The following is a 26,802-nucleotide window of genomic DNA, read 5'->3' as shown; positions in this document are numbered from 1 at the left end:
TTGGACTTAAATAGCAGTTATCTATAAAAATATATTGTACAAGGCCAAGAAAGAATATTATGTGTTTGAATAATTTCCTCTGCCTGCTGTAAACATTAGATCAAATTTATATGCAAATTATGACAATGATGGCCCTTTGGATGATTCTATATTACAAGCATCAACTGAAATGAGGTCCCCAGTTGTCACTGAGAAAATCAAAAGGATCTTAGTTTGAGGAGTAAATATGTGATTATAGTGATTATGTGTGAATTGTGATTATATTCTTCAATAAAGAAAAAATGCTGGGATTTACAGCTTTCCTCTGAGAATCAATCAATGAATTAACACATACTGAACACCCACAGGGTCCTTGGAGCTAAACAAACAAATTACTTCATCAACCTGAAAAAACGTCAGCTAGTGGACTGAGCCATAATGAACCAGCTGAGCATGGCCCCAGGCAGAACCATTAGGCAGGCGGCATTTATTTTCATTATGGGTAGCATCTGCATTGTGCATTCTAGAAAAGTTTGAGCTAGAAGTTGGAATTGGATTCCGTTCACAGCTCCATCACCTGCTGGCTCCATAATATCTAAGAAACTTTACTTCTCTGAGTTTTCATTTCCTAATTATAAAATGGAAAATCATTGCCCTGCCTTATGGAGAGTTTCAAAGGAAATCAGAAGTGGGAAATTACTTTGAAAATTATTCAATGTACTCTAATCCTAAAATATTATTTCTCTGCTACTTTTTTTTTTCTCGAGACTTCCCCAGGGGGTTGTTTGTTCTCATTAAGTCTATTTCCTCACTTCCTTTTTCTTCTAAATCCTCTCTCCAATTACTTCTACATTGCTGAATTAAAACAGTGGCTGATTCTCAGCTTTCAGCTTAAATTATGAACAGTATTTGAAATAATTCATAGATTAGTCCATCTTCCTTGAAGTACTCTCTTCATTTGGCCTCCAGGACACACGTTCTTGCTTTTCTTCCTGGATCACTGGCCATATTTTTTCTGGTGTTCTTCCTCTTATCCTTAATCTTTATTCTTAGACTACCTAAAGATATAAGTTCTTAGGCTTTTTTTCTTCTCTATCCTATTCTCTTCTTTCTACATTCATTTAGTGTCATGACTTTAAAATATCATCTGTATTCTGATAATTCCCACAGCAGTCTTGACCTCTGTTGCAAATTCTGGACTTTTATATTCTACTTCTAGCTCCACTGGGATAGCTCATAAATTCTTTTCTGAGAGGAAGAGAGAGAGAAAGTACAAGTGGGGGGAGAGAGGGCAGAGGAAGAAGAGAGAGAATCCTAAGCAGGCTCCATGCTCAGCACTGAGCCCTGTGAGGGGTTGGATCTCATGACTCTGAGATCATGACCTGAGCTGAGATCAAGAGTTGGACAGTTAATGAACTGAGCCACTCGGGTACCCCTCTCATAAAATTTTTAATAAAAACTAGTTCAGTGCCTAACTGCATGTCTTCTTCCCTACATCTATTCCACCCACAATCTTTGTTATTCAGTTAATGACAACTTCATCTTTCTATTTGCATTAGACAAAATTCTAGCCTTGAATTCTTTTTTTTCACCCCATTACCCATTCCCTTGTTCCATACCCCATATCAAATCCTGTTGATACAGCAATCTATCCACTGACCACTTCCATTTTCTTTCTTTAAAAAAAAAAAAAAAAGATTTTTTTTACTTATTTAGAGAGAAGTAGAGCAAGTTAGGGGAGGGGCAGAGGCAGAGAGGGAATCCCAAGTAGATTCCATGCTGAGCATGAAGCCTAACATAGGGCTCGATCCCATGACCCTGAGATCATGATCTGAGCCAAAATCAAGAGCTGGTCCATTAGCCAATTGAGCCACCCAGGTGCCCCTGATCACTTTCACTTTCTGTGTAATCACCATCACTCTGGGATAAGCCACTTCCATCTCTCTCTAGATTATTGCATAGCCTCCTAAGCATTTTCCCTAGCCCTCCAAAATTTGTTCTCTTCTTTTTTAACACAGCATTTTATTTATTTATTCATGAGAGATACAGAGAGAGAGAGAGAGAGGCAGAGACACAGGCAGAGGGAGAAACAGACTCCATGCAGGGAGCCCGACATGGGACTCGATCCGGGGTCTCCAGGATCACGTGGAGACCAAAGGCAGACACTAAACCGCTGAGCCACCCAGGCTGCCCCCAAAATTTGTTCTCAATAAAGTAGTCAGACCAACCCCCTTAAAACTTATCTCAGGTCATGTCACTCCTTTGTCAGTACCTTCTAATGGCTCCTCATCAAATGAGGGTAAAATCCAAGACCTTTATAGAGAACTATCAAGTCTTACTGGGTCTTTCACACATGCACACACCACCACCACCACCACCACCACCACCACCACCCTTGGGATACAGCAATTTCCAAGCATACAAACATGTCTTTCTTCAAGGAACAAACATTCTAAAGATAAAAGATAGGCAATAAAAAATACATAACTACTTAACATATTAAGTGATTGACAATATTTGAAAAATGAAACATGGAAGAAGAAGAGAGACTCAGGAGCAGGGTAGTTTGCAGTTATGAAGGGTTAGGGAATATCTCAGTGAGAAAGTAAAATTTGAGTGAAGGACCTGAAATAGTGAAAGAAGCAAGTCATGTCTATACTGGGAAATAGTATCCCAAGCAATGAGAACAGTGCCTGGCACAAAATAGGCAGATGATGAATTTTTAAATGACTTTTAAATGAATGCATTTTTAAATGCATGAATAAATGAGTATTGTTGTTAGTGAACCTGTCTATAAATTATTTTAGTTTTTATTATAGGTGATTTTATACTAACTGGAAGTAGGTTTTGATTATTGGTGCCTAGATTTATTTATTAAGCTGAATGCAGCTAGCATACCAGCTTGGACAACTTGAAGACTCAGACAAAAGAGGAATTTTTACACATTTGCTAACTCTTTTCCATGGCCCTCCACTACATGCTCATGACAAAGATTAGGGGGGAGAGAAGAAAATGAAAAAAGCCCTCCCCCCTTAACCACTTAATGGTGCAGTCATGGAGGAAGTAATTGGTTGCTTCTGGGATCAAGCACAGATCACCCACTTCCCTGGAATCTTTTCTGCTATGAGACAAAAGAGCTAAGCCTCTGGGGCAGGTAGAAACCCCTTTCATCCCTGACACAGGAAGAGATCCTTGCACTTATTGTAATTGCTTTAATATTGTTATGTTTAAATAAAGCAAAAGCCATGTTTCTAGAAATCCTTTATGCTTATTTCCTTTTCATAAAAGTTACTTTGCTTTTTTGGAGAACCGTGGATAGTTTTTTTTAAATTTAAATTCTTATCAAAAATAAATAAATAAATAAATTCTTATCAAAGTAGGAAGATTTCAGACAAGTTTGTTCAACATTTCCACAACTGCATGCAGACATTATCATGATGGCCGTTTTAAAATATCAAGCAAGAGAGATGGAAGCTCTAAGAAATAATCAAATAAAACTGCTAGAAACTTAAAAAATCATGATGTCAGAACTAAAGAATTCCTTTTGTGTAGCCCATCAATAGACTTGATACAGCAGAAGAAGTAATCAGTGAACATGAAGACAGATCAATAAAAATTCTTAAAACTAAGGTGCCTGGGTGGCTCAGTTAAGTGACCAGCTCTTGATTCGGGCTCAGGTCATGCTCTCAAGGTCATGAGGGTAGCCACGGTCTCAGGGTTATGAGGTGGAGCCCTTGATTGAGAGCCTGCATAAGATCAGGGCTGCTTGAGATTCTTCTTATGCCCCATCCACTTGTGTTTTCTCTTTCTCTCTCTAAAATAAATAAATAAATAAATAAATAAATAAATAAATAAATAAATAAATAAAAATAATTTTAGCAGGAGTCTCACAAGAAGCTATCTTATAACGTAACTATAGGATTCTATACTATGCTATATGCCAGAACATAGTCTTTAAAATACTGTTGACTCAGAAAACTATACCCACCTAAAATCTAAAATAAAATAACAAATGTCAAAAGATGACATAAACATGTTCTTTGAAAAATAAATCTGAGAAAACTCATTGCCAGAACAGTGTGTTCAAAACAAAAAACTTCTCATAGTAGATCTTCAAGGCATGAAGAGTATGAGACCAGATCAAAAAGGAAATGCAAACATGAGGATGATTAAAAGAGATATTTTAATCTCATTTTCAATTACCTTAATAGGTAACTGAATGTCTAAGGTAAAAACACTAAATATATTGATACATTGTGGGATTTAAAATGCTTACAAGACTAAATTGTTCATCCAATTATTCTGTTCCCTGTAATTGGATGGACAGCAATAGCACAAAGGATGGAGAAAGAAACTGAAAGTATGCTGCTATATAGTTCTTACATAGTTTAAATGAAATGGTATAATACTATTTCAAGGTAGCTCATAGTAGGTTAATGGTACCTTTTTAAATGTATAGAACCCCCCCACACACACACACACAAAGATGTGTAACTAATCAGCCAATAGTGAAGATAAAGTGAAACCAGCTTAAAAAGTATTCAGTTAATCCAAAAGAACCCCCCCCCCAAAAAAAAGGAAAGAAGAAAAATGTAATAGAAAAAAACAAATGGCTCAGGTCACCTGGGTGGGTCAGATGGTTAAGTGTCTGCCTTCATCCCAGGTCATGATCTCCAGGGTCTGGGATCAAGCCCCACATCGGGCTCCCAGCTCAGTGGGGAGTCTGTTTCTCCCTCTGCCTCTGCCTCTCACCTGCTTGTGCTCTCTCTGTCTCTCTCTCTCTCTCGAATGAATAAATAAAATATAAAAAAAGAAAAGAACAGATGGTTCAAATAAAACATAACTTGTAAGACTGTAAATACAAACATAATTGTATTAAGAAGCACAGCAAATGTAAATGGTCTTTAAAAACCCAAATCAAATGACTATAATGGACAGATTGGTTAAAACATTCCAACTACTGGCTATCTAGAAGAAATTTAGCTTAATTATAAATATATGCAGAGATTAAAAGTTAAAGGATAGAAAAGGATAGAGTATATGGAAACATGAATCAAAGAAAGATGGAGTCATTATGTTGTATCAGATGAAGTAGATTTCCAAACAGAATAGTGCTAAGGCGAAGGAGGATATTAAATAGTGATAAAAGAGTTAGTTCATAAGTTGGTTAGTTCATCATAAATAATTCTGTGTGTATGTATCAAGCCACACAGTTTCAAAATGCACAAAGACTGATAGAATTATAAAGAGAAATCAAAAAATTCATAATTATTTTTGGAGGTCTCAACACTCCTATTTTAGTAACTTAGAGAATAAATAGACAATAACTGAGTAATGACATAAAACCAAAACAGCACCATCAATGATTTGACCTAATTAATACTTACAGACCACTCTACCCAACATCACCTAAATACTTACTCTTTGCAAATACCCATAAAGCTCTTGCCAAGAAAGACTATGTTCTGAGGCATTCTATAAACACAAACACATTTAAGATAATTGAAATCAGGTTAGGTTTCCTGACATGTTATCTGACTAAATAGAATTACCATAGAAATCAATAACAGAAAGAAACCTGATAATGCCCAAATATGTGGAGCTAAAGAATACACTTCTAAACAACCCATTGGTGAAAGAGCAAGCAGCAATGGAATTTTAAAAATATTTTGCCATGAATGAAAATGAAAACATAACATATGAGACACTCCTAAAGCAGTGATTAAATGGAAATTTATATAACATTAAATGCCTATTTTAGAAAACAAGAACGTTTTTGAAATAGCAGTATAAGCTTTTAAGAAACAAGAAAGAAAGAAGAGAAAATTAAACCAAAAGCAAAATACAGAAGGGAATAATAAAAATAAGAGCAGAACGCAATGAAATTTTAAAAAGAAAAATAATAGAACTAGAAGTTCTTTGAAGAAAAACAATTAGAAGTGTATCGCGGTTTCCCAAGATCACCACCAGGTGGTAGTAGTGAGTAGTAGTACCCTGCATCTACCTCCTTGATTCCTTGATTCCTCCTGCTCATAGATAGCATCCAGGCTATCTGGGAAACAGCATTACCTATAGAATACTGATTTCAGAGCACACACAACCCTACTGCAGAACTGTACCCCAGCCCTGCAGGGAATTTCCATGTATTTTACACAATAAATGAGTTTCAAAAGATCATTTCACATTCTATCAAGCTTGCTGCTTCCGGATGGTGGAGAATATGGAATATGGTAAGAATAGTCAATTCTACAAGCATGAGCCCATTATAGCGCTTCTTTCTCTGTGAAGTGAGTTACTTAGAGGCAATGCTGTGTGGAATACTATGATAGTGAATAAGGCATTCTATAAGTCCATGAATGGTAGTTTTGGCAGAAGCATCATATGCAAGGAAGGCAAATCCATATCTAGAAGAAATGTCTATTCCAGTAAGAACAAAATGCTGTCCCTTCCACTATGGAATCAGTCTAATGTAAGTAATCTGCCACCAGTAGCTGGCTCGTCACCCTGAGGAATTGTGTTATATTGGCAGTTGTGTTGGTCTTTGCTGTTGGCAGATTGGGCACTCAGTGGCAGCTATAGTGAGGCTTTGGTGAGTGGAAGTCCATACTGCTGAGCCCATGTATAGCCTCTATCCCTGCCACCAGGGCCACATTGTTCATAAGATCACCATGTGATAAGGAGAGGTGCTGGGGAAAGAAGTTGACTGGTATTCACAAAATAGATGATTAAAATCATCCTCTTGATTATTAAAATCCTCCTATCCTGAGGTCACCCTTTGGTGAACATTCCCAGGAGACACAAATATCTCCACATTTTTTTGCCCATTCAGAAAGATCTATCCACACACCACTCTTCAAATTTCTTTGTTACCAATTTTCCAATTCATGTTCCTTCCAAGCCCCTGACCATCCAGCCAACTTATTGGCCAAAATTCACAAATTAGTTTATAATTGCATATCTGGCCATTTTTCCTTCTAAACAAAGTGAATAACCAGGTGCGCTGCTTAAAAATCTGCCCACTGGGGAGATTTCTCCTTATGGTTGTCTTTTAGGGATGTCTCAGAGAGGAAGTTGAGGGCTGGCACATCATGCAGAACCATCTGTAAGCCAGACTGAGGTCTTCTCTTCCTCTGTCATCTGGTGGTAGGGAACCCCCTATGAAGTATGAAGCCACAGGTGCAGGCTGGGAGAGAGAAGGCAATGGAGCATGAATAGAGACCATAGGCATTTGAGGCACTTCTTCATATGGCTTACTCAGGCCCAATCATACATTCAGCACTTCCATTTGATGATGGAGCCTAACTCTGTAGCCCAACTTTATGACTTGGTAGGTCAAATAATACCCATTCATGAAGGACAGCTCAGGTCACACTGTAACTTGGTGGCTCATAGTTAAATGTGATTTGTTTGCTGAAAATGAAAAAATATGGATGAGAGAAATTAATGATCTACATAAATAGGGAGGTATAGGGTGTTCAAGGATTAAAGGACTGTATGTTGTTATAATGTTTATTCTCCTTAAATTGTTATATGAATTCAATACAATCAAAATCCAAATCCAAACAGATGCAAAAATCCCTTTGGGTAAGCGAAGAACCTAGAATAGTTTAAATAACATTTGAAAAGAAATATATTTGAAGAACCCCTGCTAACTAATTTCAATACCTAATATAAAAATCTGCAGTAATCAAGACAGAATGATATTGTTCAAAGGACAGATGTATGGAAAAATGAAACAATTAGAAAGCCCAGAATATACCCACACATATGTATTCAAATGATTTTCAACAAGTGTCAAGATAATTCAATAAATGTCACTGAATCACCTGAAAATAGAATGCAAAAATATCAGCTGTGATCCTTATATTGAATACAAAAACTATTTTGAAAAGGATCATCGACTGAAATGGAGAACTTGAAGGTATAAAATTTCTAGAAATACAGGAGAAAATTTTTGTAACCTGGAATTAGGCAATGTTTTCTTAGAACACAGAAAGACCAAGCCATTTTAAAAAAGTGAAAATAAGGGTGCCTGGGTGGCTTAGTTGGTTAAGTATCTGCTTCCATCCCAGGACTCTGGGGATCCAGCCCTGCATAGAGTTCCCTGCTCAGTGGGGAGCCTGCCCCTCTCCCTGCTTTTGCTCTCTCTGCTCTCTCTCTCTCTCTCTCTCAAATAAATAAATAAAAGATCTTTTTAAAAAAGTGTGCAGGAACCTGATTATGGACTTGATACCAGGACCCTGGGATCATGACCTGAGCCGAAAGCAGACACTTAACTGACTTAGCCACCCAGGTGCCTGAGATATTTTAAAAAAACAAAATGCAAAGAGAGATATGCTAGATTTATGGACACAATATTTTACAGATATAAATTTTATCAAAATTGATCCATACATTCCTTGTAATTCTATTCTAAAATCTGTATGAAAAGAACCCAGAATAGGCAAGACACTCTAAAAAAAAAAAAAAAAGAAAGAAAGAAAGAAAGAAAGAAAGAAAGAAAGAAAGAAAGAAAAAAATATTGAACAAGAAAGAACCTCTACCAGAAACCATGATTTATTCGAACCTATAGTAATAAAGATCATGTTCCTTTAGCACAGAGATAAACAACATAGACCAGTGAAACAGATCATGAGTTCATAACAGGCCCACATACATATGGATGTGATCCATGATGGGGATGGCAAAATATGTCAATGGGGAATTGGTAAGCATTTCAACAAATGGAACTGGGACAGGTAGCTGGCCACATAAATTAAAAAAAAAAAAAAAAAAGACATCCAGGTAGATAAAGAACCTAAAAGTAAAAGGCAAACCTATAAGTTTTTAGGAGATAATGTAACAAAATATCTTCATTAAGACAGGGTAGGGGAATATTTCTTAAACAATATACAAAAGTCATGAAGTATAAAGGAAAGATCTATAAGTTCAACCACACGCAAATTAAAAATATCCTGTCCATTAAAAATTCTAGAGAGAGTTAAAAGATAATTCACAAAAAGGGAAGTTATGTTCACAACACATTTTGATCTTCCATACTCACACAAATTCCACAAATCAATAATAAGTAGAAGACCACTTAAAAGAAAAATGATCAAGGGAGACTTAAATAGTTCTTTACACAAGAGGAAGTCCAAGTGGCCTGTTGTATGTTGAATCATGTCTCCCCAAAATTCACACGTTGAAGTACAAACCTTTATTACTTCAGAATGCTACTTTATTGGGAAATAAGGTTGTTGCATATGTAATTAGTTAAGAGGAGATCCTACTGTAGTAGGGTGGGAAATGTGGAGACAGAGACACACAAGGAGAATACGATGTGAACATCAAGGCAGATGGTGTGTGATTCATCCTCATGAAGGAATGTAAGATAAGGAATGCCAAAGATTTGCCAGCAAACCACTAGAAGAAGAGAGATAGTCATGGAACAGATTCTCTTTCAGGACTCTCAGAAAGAATCAACCCTGTTGATCCTTGATCTCAGACTTCTAGCCTCCAGAACCATCAGACAATAAATTTCTCCTTAACCTATTAAGGTTGTGGAACTTTACTGGAGTAACCCTAGCAAACAAATATATGCTCAAAAAACCTAGGAAAATGTGATGGAATTAACAATTACGAAAATTAAAATAATGCTGATCTATTTCTATGAATCGACTAGACTGGCAATAACACAACAGTGCCAGTTGACATTAAGAATATAGATCAATAGGACTATCTTACAATATTGCTGACAACCGCTTTTAAAACAGTTTGGGGGATCCCTGGGTGGCGCAGCGGTTTGGCGCCTGCCTTTGGCCCAGGGCGCGATCCTGGAGACCCGGGATCGAATCCCACGTCGGGCTCCCGGTGCATGGAGCCTGCTTCTCCCTCTGCCTGTGTCTCTGCCTCTCTCTCTCTATCTGTGTGTGACTATCATAAATAAATAAAAATTTATAAAAAAAAAATAAAAAATAAAACAGTTTGGGACAATGATTTGATATCATCTAATAAAATTAAATGTACATAACTCCTTAACCTGGCAATTCCACTGTATATACCAAAGTGGTTAATCAGTGCGTATAATGATTTCCATGTACCAGGATACACGCATAAAAATGAGTAACAAGGAAAATGAGAAACAAGCCAGATATAGATAAGGACAGAAAAATAAATAAACACATCAGGGTATATTCATACAATGGAACACCTTGCAACAATGAAAAGAAATGAACTACATTTTTTTTAGCCTTATACAAGAACATGAATGACTATTCCAGACAAAGTGTTAAAAATCAGATAGATATGGTCACCCAGATAGTTGCTTCATAATCACTTATTATACTGAATATGTGTATTGTGTATTTTTCTAATTCTATTACACACATTAAAAATCTGGGTTTTTTTTCCATTTCGGGGGGAGTTCCACTGAATGGCTTCAGTATTTAGGCAGGAAGGAGTCACTTGCCCTCCCCTAATTGCACAGCCTGAGAACATATAAATACAATGACAGTAGCAATGAGATTCCGTGTGAGGAGAAAGAAGAAAACTGGTATCTGGTAAGGAGTAAGAAGTGTCTGCTGCACATGTGCTATTCGTCATTTGAAATACTTGAGTGCAATTGTAATTTTAAAGGTTGTAAGTTTTTGGAAAACAATGTGCAGAAATGAAAGTCAACTATTCCATCTGGGGATCCATCAAAAAATGGAGGTCTGTCCCCTAACTTGAAGGAGAGATTTGCTACATCGAAGTTACTGAGAATCAATATATCAGTCATTAATTCATTTCTAAAGGATTTTCAGGAGAAAGTTTGCATACTTTAGAACTAATCCCTATGTGAGACAGATGTAGACTATCCCACTTTGTGGGTTTAGCTCTTCACCCAACTTGGCATACTGCTTGCTCTGAAGGATGGGAGCCCCTGAAGTATTTCCTGGCTCTGCTGAAATCCTGCGGATAGAAACAGGCTTATGTTTTTCAAGACTTGTCATTGGATTTTCATCCCTTGCCACTCTTCCTCTAAATTCCAGTGGTTTTTTTTGGTATTCACCTTCAGTGGGTCATCTGAGACAATACTTAGCCACAATCCTCTTCTCCCTAATACCATTCTGCCTAAGGGTGACCTCCTGTGAGTGGAGAGAGACGTAAGTGGAAGTCTGCTGGGTGGGGAATCCTTGGAGCACTTTTGTTTTCTTGAAACATAGGGACCCTCTCCTTGTATGGAGTGCAGTTGAGATGCCGGCAGGTGTTGCCTTCCACTCTGAACCGTAAGCATGAGGACAAATGCAAACATACCATGGACTGCTGCATGAGCCTGGGACCATCTATCTCTGGGCTCCTGACATAACACACTGTCAATTGCAGAGGCTGAATCCCTAAGACAAAGGATTTCCAGAAGTATTAGGACCCCCCAATTATTCCACACTCTGTCTATAAGGAGATAAACAGAAACCATTTTTGTAGGGTTCCATATAGAACCCTATGTCCTACAACTCACTGAGCAACAGTTATTTGAAATTCGAGTTAAAATCAGTAATACACCTAAATAAAAAGCAATTTTGAAATTAACTCTTACTGAACTCTAAAATCCTAGTAAGTTACATATTTTCTTAAAAAGCAGGTGAAAGCTAAGCCTAAACAAAAATGCTAGCAGTGAAGAGGCCTTCCAGTGCCAAAGAAGTAACCCTGATTTGGTAGCAAGCGTTTCTAAAATTCATTCCCGACTTTTTTTTTTTTTTTTTTAAATCTTCAAGAATCTGCTTCACATCTTAGTCTTGGTTGTCTCGTCTGTTAACTTAGTTAGCAATACCTTCCTTAAAAGACTCTTGGTGTACATGGAAGAATGGCAATTTCAGTCCCCACATGTGGCCCTTATTCAAAAAAAAGTAGCCGTCACTGAAGTCTATAAAATAAGACTGGCTAGTCTTATTATCTCTTATCTCTAAGACCTTATCTCTAAGGTCACTAGTTTTGTGATCTTGGGGTCACAAATTCTTTTCTAAAGTAAGTGGATTGAATGAAATGACTCCCTACATTCTACAACTCACAAGACAAAGGTTTCCTCATAAACGGCATCAAATGCAGTGGAACTCCAAAGAAAGAAGAAGATCTTGGGTTCTTCTCTCTGCTCTGCTCTTGCCCAGCTTCTTGACCTTGGACAAGTCAACAGAAAAACCTCAGAATTCCTTCTGTGTAAAACTAGAGAACTGAGCCTGTCAGTATCTGGTACTTTTGGTGTCAGATAAAACTCTCTGACACTTCTGGTTATGGTGGGCAAATAGACAACTTGGAAGTGAAAGAAATGAGTCATAACTTAGAGGAATTCATTTGGCTGTCCTCATATTCCATGACCAATTGCTGAGACTTGATGTCTGGCACAAGTTTCATCAAAGGCTCAAACTTACATATCTTAACTCCAGTGTCTAGTGTTGGGAACTCTACTGGAGATGGAGGTGCTTGCTTTTTCTCTCCAAGAAACAAAGGTACCAAGTTGGTATCAATGGAAAGTGGGGAATTGAGGCACATAAATTATGAAAGCAAAAAGGGTTTAATCCCAATCCCAGCGTAAGGAAGAGGTTCTCAGTTCCATCAGGACATACTAGACCTCATGAGGATATTGCATAATACTTACAGAGAAGGCTTATAAATATGAGGACCCAAAAATCCCATTTCAATTTAAGGGACCAGCTACTTAGGGCAAAGGATGAGGTGGCAATCATATAAATTTAAGTAACTAGTTATTTTCAAAGGAAAAATGATTTTTTTATTTTTATTTTTAAAAGATTTTATTTATTTATTCATGAAAGACAGAGAGAGAGAGAGAGAGGCAGAGCATGGGCAGAGGGAAAAGCAGACTTCTAGCAGAGAGCCTGATTCAGGACTTGATCCCAGGACCCCAGGATCATGACCTGAGGCAAAGGCAGATGCTCAACCACTGACCCAGCCAGGTGCCCTGAAAAAATAGTTTTAGAAAGCTCTTGCTCACATGAAAGCCCGAACTGTGACCATGCAAAGGAGCCCACAACAACTTTACTTGGCTTGCTCCAGATAGGAGGGAATCATTATGATGCTGTGTGTGTGGTCCGGGTCTCAAGCTATTTTGACATGCTTAGAATTTGATCTATGATGTTTGTAAGTCTGATTTATTTGATTTACAAGTTCAGTGATTAGCAAGATGTTGCTAGATCTATATTTGGGTATTTAAAATAAAACCTGTTTGTGTCTTAGGAGATGAAATATTTGAGTTAATCCAGATATATTAAAATTGCCATTGTAGTTTAGCATACCCAAGGCAATTTGATTAAATATATAATGATGTTAGATGTTTTAAAAATAGTTTTATCTGATATTTAAATTCAAAATAGCATTTTCCCTAAACTACTCTATGTTAAAAATAAATCTATAAAGTTAATTGAAAGTCTTAAGAAAATTTAATTTTCAAATGGTAACTTGAACCAAAGAAATATTGATTAAAGCCCAAGTATTAGATAGAACTTCTATTCTTGTACTATTCCCCACCTGTGTTACTCCCTTCGGTAATTTCCTTCCTCTAGCTCAGGCTAACTGGGATAAAGTCCCAAGGAATAGGAAATTAATGCCATTCTAAATGGGTAGGCGCCAATCGGAAAAGTATGCCAATGCCTGCATTTGTAGTGTCACCTAGTGTTAAGGATGGGTAATAACATTTTGAGAAGTGAAGCAAGGATGGAGGCATGAGACCCCATTTAATGACGCTATTGTCTATCTTAAATATTAAGGTAGGAAACTTATGGAAATCATGGCATCTAAAGCCCTTCCCCTTTTACTTTTATGTTTTATGAAATTTTATTTTCCTTGTGTATGTTCCCATAGTACATACTTTTCAAATTACAGAGCATAGTTCTTGGCTTTGGAGTTAAAACTTCTGCCTTCATAGATCTTGTGTTCTAGTGGAATTTTTATTTCTGTCACACTATTTATCACAGGTGGTGGTTCATATCAAAATTATTTATGTATGTCTGCCTCACCTACTATCTGTGAGCTTTGTTTCCTCTAAAGTGCTTCCTTACCAAAAGACTGCATAGAGTCAGTGTTCAAAATGTGTGTAGAGTTAAATAGAAGTGCAAAAAAGAATGTTGAGCACAATTTATAAATCAACAATTTTTGTAGCTTGAATAAGATGATTTTCTCCTTGGATCTTTGATCAACAATGATTCTGTTTGTCTATTCTATGCTGGAAGCCACCCTGCTGTGTACTCTGACTAGAATAAGAAATAAGGTAATGGAATTTCCCTTCTTTTGCATGAGAATGATTATATACTTATAAAAGAGAATTTTTAAAGTCTATTATTTTTTTTTAAATTTGTTGTTAACTTTTCTATTTTATCCTTTTCCTTAACTTGTCAAATGTTATGTCAGATGAGAAAAAATATTCAGGCACTATGTTTTTAAAATATCATTTTCCACAAACATTATATTGTGTATTTTATAAACGTAATTTAAGAATTTTGATCTTGGGGCACCTAGGTGGCTCAGTGGTTGAGCTTCTACCTTTGGCTCAGAATGTGATTCTGGGGTCCTGGGATCAAACCAGCATCGGGCTCCCCTCAGGAAGCCTTCTTCTCCCTCTGCCTATGTCTCTGCCTCTCTCATGAATAAATAAAATCTTTTAAAAAAATCTTGATCTTGTGTATAATTAACTAAGACAAATTATATTTTCTAAAAAGATAATTAACATTGGGTGAGCTGGGGTACATCTAAAGAGGCAATAGAATCTTTTACTAGATCTCCAGAGGCCTGCCATCATATCTGCCATTTTAAGGAATGTCACCTACTAATCTTAAAAATACGAAAACAGGGATCCCTGGGTGGCGCAGCGGTTTAGCGCCTGCATTTGGCCCAGGGCGTGATCCTGGAGACCCGGGATCGGATCCCACGTCGGGCTCCCAGTGCATGGAGCCTGCTTCTCTCTCTGCCTGTTTCTCTGTCTCTCTCTATCTCTCTGTGTGACTATCATAAATAAATAAGAAAAAATTTAAAAAAAATACGAAAACAAAAAAATCCCAACTACATTCAGAATGAAGAAGCTGGTCTGTATAATTTTCACATATTTGAAGCTCATGAAAATATAAAATGTAAAAACACATTATGGCATTTTGGTTCCCAAATTAATGTCTGCATCCTAACTCCTGGAATCTGTGAATATAGCATATTACATGGCAAAGGGGAATTAAGGTGGCTCATCAATTGACCATAAAATAGGAAGATTATCCTGGATTATCCAGGTGGACTTAATGTAATCGCATTGTCCTTAAAAATGGAAGAGAGAATTAGAAGAGAAAACCAGAGAGATGTTAACATGAGCAGGACTCAGCCTAGCTTTGCCAGCTTTGAAGAAGGAGGAAGGAGACCAGGAGTCCAGGAGTGAGGTCAGCTTCTAAACAGTGGAAAAGGCAAGAAAACAGATTATCCCCAAGAGTTCTCAGAAAGGAACATAGTAGCCCTGCAGACACCTTGATTTGAGTCCAGTGAGACCTATGCCAGCCTTCTAATCTGGAAAATGGTAAGATAATCAATCATATTGTTTTATGCCACCGAGTTTGTGGTAAATTGCTACAGCAGCAAAACAAAACTAATACATACCTAAATCCTCACCTAGGATATAAACTTTGCTATACGAATATTCCATTAGATGTTAATTTCATGTATGCTGGTATTAGAGCTAGATTTTAATAGTGGAGCAAAGAGTAAACAGTCCAGCATATATGTGTTTTCACTCTCCTACTTCTGCAAGTTCTGCTTTTTTCAAAGGGCCTCATTGCTAAAAGGCTTTTCATGGAGTCAGTGTTAAAAAAATGCACATTGACTTAATTATTTTATGTTATATTAATGGCTAAACTATAAATATATTAATGATATATATAGTGATGTTCTGAAATAGTCTGTTCCTAATAATTCAGAAATGAGTAAAAATATAATGAGGCAGAGAGAAAATCTCAGTTAATTCCTCAGTAATTTGACTTTTTTCCTTTGCTCTCTGAGTGATACTGAATTTCTTCAGGTTTCTTATGCCATCTTCATCTGGTCTGTGTTGTGATGCCATTTTCTTGTATCAGAACCTTTGTCACACTTTGTAAAAGGCTCTCAGTATATAAAATTTTAATTGCTTCAAGACTTCATCATTAAGAGTTTGCTAAGGCTTTGCTTCCTCCAAGAGACTCCAGGAAGTGCTGACCTCTTGCTTTGCCTATTGTCTTAGAAAGTTTGCTTTCAGCTCTCTCAATGCTTCAGCTCTCTGACGCATTCTGATCTCTGTATTTGCCACATGTGTCCACCTGCACTCACTATGCAGTTGGAAAAGCCAAGTTAAGTCCTTCAATATAATGTCAGGTCAGAAGCATAATCTCTAGACTTCTGTTTTCATGTGACCTGGAACTCTTTGATGTCACTGCAAGTGTGCAGGGTCTTATAACTTATATACAAAACCTTTTCCTCTACTTCACCATTTAAAAGACTTGTCTAGGGTATGGGTAACAAATAAGATTCATTGCATTCATCAATATCACTGTATGTGTTATGGCTGATGAAGAAAGGATTTTCAGATTTGTCAATGACTCTGCATTCAAAGAAGTAGGATATTAGCCTTTTCCATACTGTTCACCAACTCCTGAGTAGGAAAAGTTATCGAGATCTAGCTGTCTTTTAGGAGCTCTCACTTCGCTGGCAGGAGGAAGAATGATGGTAGTCATAACAGTCTATGTCCCTCTAAAATTGTCCCATAGGCTTGTCTAAACTGAGATTAATATAAATAACTATCCCTCCTCTACATCTTTATTATCTTTTGGGTAGCAAGCATGTCCTTTGCTTTAGAAGAGTGACCCCAAAGATAACACTTTTGAAAAAGTAGGGCACTTTGGTGCTACTCAAATCCTATTTTAGATGTAAACATTTTTATTTGAATATATGTTGAATTCCCAACAAATGGCAAGCACTCTGTGGGTCACTGGGGCATACAAAGATGAATTAGACAAGTTCCTCAATGTGTTTCCAGTCTCTTCTGGGAAGCAAACATGTACCTAGATAAAATCTCAATAAATTCAGTCAGTGCTACCATAGAAGTATGTGTTAAGAGTCTCTTTTCTCATATGCTTTTTGTCTGCATTGTAGCAAGATGACTACCAATAGAGTATTCCTTTTAGTACACCAGGCAAAATTCTGGGATTCTTTCTATTCTGATGGCCCTAGGTTAGCATAGTGCTTCATCCCTCAACCAATCACTGTATCCAGGGAATATAAGGCCCTTATTGGTGAGTCTGGTTCACATCTCCCTGTGGTCAGGGGTAGAGTCAGCTCCATCATAAATGCCACGTGGACTTAGAGAAATATCACTGGAAAGATATGCTGAGTGAATGTTATTGTCATCCATTTTCCTCTGAGGAGAGGAACACCCCCAACACCATCACAATTCAATGAGGAGAATTACTGTAGAGAAGGGGGATAATTAAGTCTCCAACTGCAAAAATTTCAGGCTTGTTTCTTTTAACACGAGCGTGGACCTTAGTGAGAGAGCTCTTGGGATAAATTGGCACATCACCCCTCAGTTACGGGTGAACAAAGAAAGATGCCTCTATCTTGCCTAGAGAAGTCTGAAGGCAGGACATCAGTGGACACTTTGTGAAGACAGGAAATACAAGAGGGGTGGTAGATGGTCAAACTGCCCTTCAACCATTTGTCAAGACAAGAAGGTCGTATTTTCCCATGGACCAATGAGATATCTTGGAGGATAAAGAGGATCCCAGTCAAAAGAGCATCCTGCTTCAATGAGACAATACCAAAGAGAGGCAGAGAGCATCCTGCTGCAGCCTAGGACCTACAGAGTGTGCATCACCTCAGTGAGATTCCTTAGGGACTGTGTACTTGGAATTGTGTATGAGGGGCACAGAGTCTTCAAAACATTCATCAAAGCAACTCTTAGATATTTGAGACACAGAGGGCGTCAATAGTTGAAGACATTAGTTGCCTTTTTCTGGAAACACCACTCACTCTCCCTTCTACTCAGAGAAGCCAGAAGCAAAAGGGAAAGTGAAGGAGGAATGAAAGAGCCAGACAAATAATGAAGGTGTACTTTACAGTTTGGTTCATTCATTAAGCCATTACTTGTAGGCATTATGGTTTCTTTACACCATTGCTGGATTTACAAATTTGTATAAATGATATATTCATCATTAGATACCCACCAGGAAAAAAAAAGTTTCATTTCTCTGAAAAACTGAAAAAAAGAGGCCTAAGAAGAGAGCTAATAATTATGACTATGTACACATATCTTCTGTGTTCTTTTTAATGCTCACAGTAATCCTAAGTCATGTCATTATTTTACAGCTGAGGAAGCAGAAGATTCAAGATGGTGAGCAACTCGGCCCAAGTCAAAGCAATAGTAAATGGCAGAGGAAGAGTTCAAGTAATAATCCTATTTTGACTAAAAGGTCCTTTCATGTCTATACTCCATCCTGTGCAAGTCAGAGCAGTTGTAAGACAGGCCCCACCTAAATCTGAACATTTAGCCCGAAGCTTGGAGCACACATGTTGGTTCTTCAAACCTTACTCTGCCTGGAATCACCACACAGCCTTGACCTAGGTCAAAATAAACTAAAACTGAAAGGCGTGTTGTGTAGTCTGGTTTCTAATCCAAACAGTTGAAGAGCAGGGAATGTGCTTGCTTACGGAGCCATAAATCAATGAACTTCATAACAGTTATCCTTTAATGTGGAAGCAGTGGATTTCTTTCATATTAAAGGGGTTAAAACATCCTTTTTAAAGTTAAATTAATGCATTCAAATTCCATCTTTATTTCTGGGGAATGTGTACTTTCACCTATATATACATTTTCCTCTTCTCTTTAATCCATTTAAATAGCTCTTTTTTGATATTTAAAAAAAAAAATGACTTCAATCCTCTTTTATTTCCTTCCTGACAGAAAAGTGTTATTTTCTAGGAGATCGGAGTTATACTTCACCTTCTATTCCAAACATTCTAATTTCCCCTGATATTCCACTAGAATACTTAAATAATATCTTCTGGCTTCTATTTCAACTAGTTTAATTTTTTTTGTTAATTTTGTCAATTATTTATTCCATATTTAATAAGAATTATAGAACATGGGGGGAGGAAGAGCTTAGAAATTTTCTAGACTTTCTCATTTACTAGATGAAAAAACAGGAAAATTAACTGCCATGTCCCATATTATGTAGCTGATAAGTGATACTGCTTGGAATATTGTGTTAAGAATGATTCTGAAGTCATCTGTAGACATTACTGAAGAGGGTGCCATGACTTGTTAAAATACCTGCCATGACTGTGGTACAGGGTGTGACTACCATATCCTCACTACACCATGTTGTTTTCTTTTTTTTTTTTTTTTCATGTTGTTTTCTAAGGCAATGCTTCCCCAAACTTTAATGTACATGCAGATGATAAAATGTATAGTCTGATTCAGTAGGCTTGAGCTGGGTCTCAAGCGTATGCTTTAAGTTGACACCAGTGGTCAGTGAACTCCAGCTGGCAGGCTAAATCCAGCCCACCCCCTGTTATTGTAAATAACATTTTACTGGAACACAATCCACACCCATTTGTTTACATATGATCTATGGCTGTTTTCAAGCTGCAGCAGCAGAGTGGAATAGCTATAGTAGAGACTTTATGGCCTGTAAAGCCTAAAATATTTACTATCTGACAGAAAATTGCCAGTCTCTGTCCTGGAGCATGGGTTGTCTATCTTGGTTGCATGTTACAATCATTGGGAACTTTAAAAAATCTGGATGTCTATGCCATATTCCAGGCCAATTAATTCAGAATCTCAGGGGGGTAGGACCAGCCATCATTTTAAAAAACATATATATTTTTAACAATCTCTAGAAAGTTTATATCTACTATTCTAGAGCATGGGTTCGCAAATATTGGTGAGCAAAAGAATCACCTGACCTAATTTTTTAAAATGCAGCATCCAGGGCTACATTCCAAGTTCTGATCCCAGAGGGCTGGCTCCTGGGACCCAGGAATCCATCTACACAAGAACACCAATATGCTTGACACAGAGGCCCCAGGGCCTCTCTTCAGAAGTAACAAAATATACTCTTTCTAATGCCATAAACACTTTTTTTTTCTTGAAAGTTTTACATCAACTCAGGTGTTTACAGAATTATGATTCACAAGAGTGAGTCATTATTATAAAGTACATCCAGTACCAGCAATTAGACTTCTTACCAAGAAAAATGATCCTGCATACAAAATATGTTTCGCTGGTGTTCTGATTTTGCCTAACTTCTGAATGTTTTTACTGCTATAAATTATAAAAGAAGAAGACAACAATTTCCCCCCAAACAATTGTCTCTAATTGCGTTTAAGACTTTCTTTTTAAAAGCATGGAAAAGACACATGAAAAACTGCTACTAAATCATTTGAAACACCTGGGAAGATTTTGATTCCTTTGACCAGGTATAAGGTTGTTTTTAAAATTAGCAGGATTGGGGTACTTGGGTGGCTCAGTTGGTTAAGCATCTGCCTTTGGCTCAGGTCCTGATCCCAGGATCCTAGTATCCAGCCCCATGTCTGGCTCCCTGCTCAGTGGGGAGTCTGCTTGTCTCTCTCTCTCTCTCTCTCAATCTCTCTCTTTCTCTTTGTTCTTCCCCCATCTCATGCTGTCTCTTCAAATACGTAAAATCTTAAAAAAAGAATTTAGCAGAGGTCCCTGGGTGCCTCAGTCAGTTAAACATCTGCCTTCGGCTTGGCTTATGAGCCTGGGGTCCTGCGATCAAGCTCCACATCAGGCTCCCTGCTTAGTGGGGAGTCTGCTTCTCTCTCTCCCTCTGCTGCTCCCTCTGCTGCTTGTGCTCCCTATCTCTGTTAAATAAATAAATAAATAAATAAACAAACAAACAAAGAAACTTTTTAAAAAATAGGATAAATAGCTCATTTTCATTTCCAGTTTCTAGGGTATCAGTGTAAGTGACCCAAATCTCTAATTAAATGATGATAAATATATGCCCGACCCACTGTATTTGCTGGAACCTGGTTACTTATACTCTGCCTCCTGGCAGGGATGTTTTATCAGCAGGTCCCTCTTCACTTTCTCCATGTGCATGGCAGTGGCTTGCAGGGAGAAGTTCTTCCTATTTAGGGGCAGAGCTGGAACAAACAAGGAGATTAAAACAGCAGGAAGATTCCTACTAAGCCTGGCTTTCCCATCTGCTGAGATCCAGGAGTGTGGTCCCATCTGGCTCTTCTGCACCCTACCATCTTATCACTTAATCTTTTGTTTACTTTCAAGTCTACTAGAGGTATTAGGATCCTGCCTAATATTTGTGTGTTTGGAAATATGTTCAAATGAGAGTGCAACCAGACCCTGAGGTAGGGGAGAGAGTGAAGGAAAACACATATGAGATAATGATTGCCTGCTTTTGTTTCCTAAGATTCAGAGAAACCAACTACCTCATGTGTTTCTGGGGAAATAAAAGGCCTACCATATACCTTCTAGCTGTAAAATTTACTATGTAGATTGAGGATCTCGCCTTCCATGGAAGAAATATAGATTTGGAAAGAGTAAAATCTTTTTTTTTTTCCCAGAAAAGATGCTGGACATCAAAGGACAGAGCTGGAAGGAAACAGACCCGTTTACCCTGCACAGTGGTGAAGAAGAAGGATTCTAAAGGCCACGTGTGAAATTTTTCCACACTCAAAGAGTTTTAGTTTAGAACAAACGCCATGTCTCTGTTGGCCACAAGATGGCAGGATTTCAGCACATTCCTGCCAGCTGGCCAGCATCCTCTCCCTATCGGGGTTAATGGATGCTGGTAATTTTGGCTTGACTAGATCCTCTCAAGAGATTTCACACTCTCATAAATGAAATATACAAATATGGTTCAACGACTTATGTTTTATAGCTTTAAAATGTCAAGAGTCAGCTCTTCACGTAATATAGTTGGCATCCACAAATGGAAAGCTATGGAAAAGGCTCTAGTTTTATTTATTCATGGTTTCCCCACTCTTTTGTTGGATTAGGTTTGGGAACTACCTGGATGCTGTGCTCCTTCGCTAAGGCTTTCTCAGAAGGAGGAAGGAATGCTGCCAGTGTGGACATGCAGCTTTTGCAGCAACCAGGGGATCACATGGGGAGAACAGAATGGGAGGAGGCAAGCTTGGGTGGTAGAAACAAAGGCTGTGCTAGAGGGCCGTGTTTGCCCTACCTGGCAGGGTGGACAAAGTAGAGGGTCCGGCTGGGCACAAAAACATGAGCTCTGCTACAGATCTGCCACATAAATCCACTCATTTACCCGTACTGTCCAACCTCAAAACATTTGATTTTGAGGCAGTGTGAAATTTGCTAGGAATGGAAGGATTAACAAGGCATGGTACTACCCTCTGAGAGCTAGTCTATTGGACTATATGTAGAGATACTGAGAAAAGGAAAACCTCCCGGTAAAAACAAAAACAAACAAACAAACAAACGACAGAACAATTGGGAAAATTGCAAGTGGGTAGAGAATAAAGAGGATAGCAGCCAGAGGTTAACAAAAAAAAGGGGGGGGGTCTGTAGGATAGGCTAGAGGACTAGAAAGCATGTCATGCTGGGGATTTGGGGATTTAGCATGGGTAAACTGATGGAGGGCTCCCTGTAAAGAGAAGGGCACTGGAGCTGGAACAAGAAACCAACAACATGATAACAATAACAACACAACACTTGGTGTCCACAGTGGCCCAGGGCTGGCTAGCTGTGTGATCTTTAGCAATCAGTCAAATCTCTCTGGGCCCCCTTTCTTTTTTTTTTTTTTTTTCTTTTTTTTTTCTTTTATTATTATTATTTTTTTATTGGTGTTCAATTTACCAACATACAGAATAACCCCCAGTGCCCGTCACCCAATCACTCACACCCCCTGCCCTCCTCCCCTTCCACCACCCCTAGTTCGTTTCCCAGAGTTAGCAGTCTTTATGTTCTGTCTCCCTTTCTGATATTTCCCACACATTTCTTCTCCCTTCCCTTATATTCCCTTTCACTATTATTTATATTCCCCAAATGAATGAGAACATATAATGTTTGTCCTTCTCCGACTGACTTACTTCACTCAGCATAATACCCTCCAGTTCCATCCACGTTGAAGCAAATGGTGGGTATTTGTCATTTCTAATAGCTGAGTAATATTCCATTGTATACATAGACCACATCTTCTTTATCCATTCATCTTTCAATGGACACCGAGGCTCCTTCCACAGTTTGGCTATTGTGGACATTGCTGCTATAAACATCGGGGTGCAGGTGTCCCGGCGTTTCACTGCATCTGTATCTTTGGGGTAAATCCCCAGCAGTGCAATTGCTGGGTCGTAGGGCAGGTCTATTTTTAACTGTTTGAGGAACCTCCACACAGTTTTCCAGAGTGGCTGCACCAGTTCACATTCCCACCAACAGTGTAAGAGGGTTCCCTTTTCTCCGCATCCTCTCCAACATTTGTTGTTTCCTGCCTTGTTAATTTGCCCCATTCTCACTGGTGTGAGGTGGTATCTCATTGTGGTTTTGATTTGTATTTCCCTGATGGCAAGTGATGCAGAGCATTTTCTCATGTGCATGTTGGCCATGTCTACGTCTTCCTCTGTGAGATTTCTGTTCATGTCTTTTGCCCATTTCATGATTGGATTGTTTGTTTCTTTGGTGTTGAGTTTAATAAGTTCTTTATAGATCTTGGAAACTAGCCCTTTATCTGATAGGTCATTTGCAAATCTCTTCTCCCATTCTGTAGGTTGTCTTTTAGTTTTGTTGACTGTATCCTTTGCTGTGCAAAAGCTTCTTATCTTGATGAAGTCCCAATAGTTCATTTTTGCTTTTGTTTCTTTTGCCTTCGTGGATGTATCTTGCAAGAAGTTACTGTGGCCGAGTTCAAAAAGGGTGCTATTCAACATGGTACTGGAAGTCCTAGCCTCAGCAATCAGGCAACAAAAAGACATTAAAGGCATTCAAATTGGCAAAGAAGAAGTCAAACTCTCCCTCTTTGCCGATGACATGATACTCTACATAGAAAACCCAAAAGTCTCCACCCCAAGATTGCTAGAACTCATACAGCAATTTGGTAGATTGGCAGGATACAAAATCAATGCCCAGAAATCAGTGGCATTTCTATACACTAACAATGAGACTGAAGAAAGAGAAATTAAGGAGTCAATCCCATTTACAATTGCACCCAAAAGCATAAGATACCTAGGAATAAACCTAACCAAAGATGTAAAGGATCTATACCCTCAAAACTATAGAACACTTCTGAAAGAAATTGAGGAACACGCAAAGAGATGGAGAAATATTCCATGCTCATGGATTGGCAGAATTAATATAGTGAAAATGTCAATGTTACCCAGGGCAATATACACGTTTAATGCAATCCCTATCAAAATACCATGGACTTTCTTCAGAGAGTTAGAACAAATTATTTTAAGATTTGTGTGGAATCAGAAAAGACCCCAAATAGCCAGGGGAATTTTAAAAAAGAAAACCATATCTGGGGGCATCACAATGCCAGATTTCAGGTTGTACTACAAAGCTGTGGTCATCAAGACAGTGTGGTACTGGCACAAAAACAGACACAGAGATCAGTGGAACAGAATAGAGAATCCAGAAGTGGACCCTGAACTTTATGGGCAACTAATATTCAATAAAGGAGGAAAGACTATCCACTGGAAGTAAGACAGTCTCTTCAATAAATGGTGCTGGGAAAATTGGACATCCACATGCAGAAGAATGAAACTAGAGCACTCTCTTGCACCATACACAAAGATAAACTCAAAATGGATGAAAGATCTAAATGTGAGACAAGATTCCATCAAAATCCTAGAGAAGAACACAGGCAACACCCTTTTTGAACTGGGCCCCCTTTCTCGTCTGCGAAATGGAGTCTGCAAAGACTAAACCTAGGAAGTAGGTAGGAACACTGAGGGTGAATTGTGAGTGTGCCTGGCTCAGAATTATTGACTTCAGGACTTCAGTGGCTTTGTTTCTCCATCAGATCTTTTACAAAACTCAGCAGGAGACACAAGGAGAGCAAGGGATGCCCATGCTAGGCACCCAGAGCACACATACACACCCCAAGCCCTTGGCTCCTCCTCTGCACTGGTAACTGCCGCATGGGTGACAGTGATGCCCAGCCATCCTGAGAAAGGCAGAGCGTTTCACTAATGCGGCAAAGGAAGCTACTGTTTAGTTTGCTGGTTTCACCAACACCAACATGAATACAGGCTTCTTGGGAGAGATGGGGACGAAGGGAGGCAGAGAGGGAGTGGGGACTGCTAACTCTCCTTCCCCCACAGTCTTATGCTCCTCTCCCATCAGTGAACACTTGGAGGTTTGGGCTGTGTCCTTCCAGCGTCGGGGATCTCACTGTGTGTGTAGTGTGTGTCCCCCCATAGGTACATCTCCCCATGCCTCTGGACATGCAATTCAGATGCTGGCTGTCTCCAAGGAAAGACCCTGTCTTCTCCCCTCTCTGACCTGGAAGCTGAATGTAGCCTTTGGCAATAGTTTACACAAAGCAAATTCACACTAGGAGGTATTGGGGATTTATTGATAGTTTCTTCTCCAGGGAGCCTTTAGGTTTTCTTCCACTACCATGCTACCACCAGTTGGGGGTTTGCTTCTTTTTGACCTTCCCGCCCACTTTCTCATCTCTACTGTACTACACCTCTGCTCCCATCCTCATGAACTTTGAACCCCAGCCTGAGGCACTTTCTTAAAGTACATGAGTCTTCTCAAAACCACTTTTCAACAAAGATGGTCTCTTCCTATAAAATGGTTCCTGTGCCAGTCATTATAAAGATTAATCATTTTCTCCATATTATAGTATCTATATGAATGCAATCAAGTGCATACATAATTTTATATGTATTAATTTGTTTTTCTAGTATAAAATAGGATCATAGGGTCATACTATACATACTGCTTTACGACTTTCAGTTACTCCTCAATTTTGTCTTGTTTATCTTTCCAAATCATTATAAATAAATCAACCTCATTCTTCTTAATTACTGCATAAAATTAATACTTCAGTATGAGCTGAGGTAGATTTCTTTGTGCTCTACTTCGTTAATGGCAAGATACAACATAATTCAGGGCTATGATGAAAATTCATCAGCCAAGCTATTAGAGGCCTCCGGTCGCTTAGAACAGCAAAGCTATACAAACAATATAAATTATATTAGCAATGTAAATAATACTAATAGTGAAAATTGCTAATAATCAGCCTGTGTCTATGTACTAGGAACCATGGCTAGTCATTTGAAAGCATAGTAGGAGTAATCCACGATGAAGCAGGTTATCCCCAGTCTATAGATGATCATTCTGAGGCACAGGAAAGTAAGTAAACTGTTCAAGGTAACACAGCCAATAAGTGACATTGTCAAAATGCACCGAGTCTGGCTCTAGAGTCTATGTTGTTAACCACTAAACCACGGATCGTTATGTCCCACAGGAAATACCTTGTGCAGGCTTGCTTGCCAGGGACCCAAACTGGCTGTCATTGGCCAAATTCACTACACATTCCCACTCTGAGTGAGCTCCAGCTGATCCTGGTATGGAACATTCTGTGCTGCTCTGAATTAGACAGCCAAGCCAAAAGAAAAGTGACATCCAAGAACAGGGTGGTGCAAGGTCTGTAGCGCAAGGCATGGCATGGAGGGTAAAGAGGGGAAGAAAACAAGAAGACGAAGAAGCTAAGTGGAAGAGAATGAAAGAATGCAGTGGAATACCGCCAGGCACCTGGCCCAGCTGAGAGGGCCTCTGGAGTGAGCATGCCAAACCTCGGCAGCTCCAAGCCCTGCGCCCAGAATAGCTGCAGGGAG

General features: G+C 38.6%; 3 long non-coding RNA genes across 3 annotated transcripts; 2 read left to right on the top strand and 1 right to left on the bottom strand.

Moving 5' to 3' along the window:
• Positions 1–2,929: 2,929 nt before the first annotated feature.
• On the bottom strand, positions 2,930–9,152 carry LOC125753820 (uncharacterized). Its single transcript, XR_007406428.1, has 3 exons — positions 9,023–9,152; positions 4,603–7,389; positions 2,930–3,793 (listed from the first exon to the last, which is right to left on the bottom strand). It is a non-coding gene; the product is annotated as an uncharacterized LOC125753820 (long non-coding RNA).
• Positions 9,153–9,242: 90 nt separating this feature from the next.
• LOC118352489 (uncharacterized) lies at positions 9,243–21,858 on the top strand. Its single transcript, XR_007406430.1, has 2 exons — positions 9,243–9,344; positions 21,556–21,858. It is a non-coding gene; the product is annotated as an uncharacterized LOC118352489 (long non-coding RNA).
• Positions 14,172–18,598, top strand: LOC125753821 (uncharacterized). The gene is made up of 2 exons (XR_007406429.1): positions 14,172–14,215; positions 18,316–18,598. It is a non-coding gene; the product is annotated as an uncharacterized LOC125753821 (long non-coding RNA).
• Positions 21,859–26,802: the final 4,944 nt, after the last annotated feature.

Source organism: Canis lupus, chromosome 27 (genome assembly GCF_003254725.2).
Source record: "Canis lupus dingo isolate Sandy chromosome 27, ASM325472v2, whole genome shotgun sequence".
In the NCBI taxonomy this organism is placed as follows: domain Eukaryota; kingdom Metazoa; phylum Chordata; class Mammalia; order Carnivora; family Canidae; genus Canis; species Canis lupus.
Note: the sequence above shows the minus strand (reverse complement) of the source record. Positions and strands in the feature narration are given on the sequence as shown.